General features: G+C 43.9%; 1 non-coding gene across 1 annotated transcript; it reads left to right on the top strand.

Moving 5' to 3' along the window:
• Nucleotides 1-508: 508 nt before the first annotated feature.
• LOC123807828 lies at nucleotides 509-615 on the top strand. The gene has a single exon (XR_006783705.1). It is a non-coding gene; the product is annotated as a U6 spliceosomal RNA (small nuclear RNA).
• The last annotated feature ends 576 nt before the right edge of the window (nucleotides 616-1191 follow it).

The raw sequence follows: 1191 nt of genomic DNA, 5'->3' as shown, positions 1-1191 counted from the left end.
AGCATCCTTAAAAGACACACACAGAGAAGAGGAGGAAGCGAGGTGACCACAGAGATGGGGCTGAGAGGGATGCAGCCATGAACCACGGAAACCAGGGAAGCCCGGAGCCTCCAGAAGCTGGAAGAGGTGAGGACAAATTTCCTTCTGGAGCCTGAGAGGAGGGGCGGTCCTGCCGACACGTTGCCTTCTGGCCTCCAGAACTGCGAGAGGATAATTTGCCCTTGTTTTAAGCCACCAAGTTGGTGGTAACATGTGTCATATAAGAAATTAATATAGCAGGGTGAGCCCTGTACGTAACCTGAGTACGAAGGCCACAGTGCCAACATGATGTGTGGAGACCCAATAGTATTTTTCTTTCTCTTCCATGAAGAGGGATAACAAAGACAATGCAGCTTAGCCACAGTTCAAGACAACCAGTGGTACCAGACCCCCATGAGTAATATCTGCTCTAGGAGAAATGTTGAGACCAATGAGAAGCTTCTGTTCTGGATTCAGGAATAAAAGAATAGTGCTCGCTTCGGCAGCACATATACTAAAATTGGAACGATACAGAGAAGATTAGCATGGCCCCTGCACAAGGATGACACGCAAATTCGTGAAGCGTTCCGTATTTTTGACAAATACCATATGATCTCACCTTTAACAGGAACCTAAATAACAAAACAAAGAAACAAGCAAAATATAACCAAAGACACTGAAATGGAGGTCAGGCTGACAGTGCCCACAGAAGAGAGTAGAGGGAATTTAAGGGGACAGTGGGAAGGGTTCACAGGAACAACCTTAAAGGACACATGGTCATAAATTAAGGGGAGGGTGGTAATGGAAGGGAAGTGGGGAGGTTGGGAGGGGGGGCTGGATTGGGAGTAAAAAGGAGAAAACTGTATTTGAACAATGATTAAAATAAAATAAAATAATAAAAGAATAACTCTTTCCCTTTTCCTCCTTCTTCCTCCTCTTCTTCTTCTCCTCCTCCTCCTCCTTCTTCTTCTTCTGCCATCCATCCTATAAGTACCTATTGAAATAGTCTTTCATCGACTGAACCACAGCAGGAAGAGTTGAAACGAGCTAGCTGTGAGATTCTGAAGTTCTCTCGGTCATTTCTCAGAAATATAAATTCACTTTCACTCTAGAAATTTATCATAAGATCAGAGTGAAGAAATACACAAAATATGTGCAAAGTGTTCATCACAG

Source organism: Phyllostomus hastatus, unplaced genomic scaffold (genome assembly GCF_019186645.2).
Source record: "Phyllostomus hastatus isolate PE091 unplaced genomic scaffold, TTU_PhHast_1.1 phas_scaffold_46, whole genome shotgun sequence".
Classification (NCBI taxonomy): Eukaryota; Metazoa; Chordata; class Mammalia; order Chiroptera; family Phyllostomidae; genus Phyllostomus; species Phyllostomus hastatus.
This window is presented reverse-complemented; position numbering and strand designations above follow the sequence as displayed.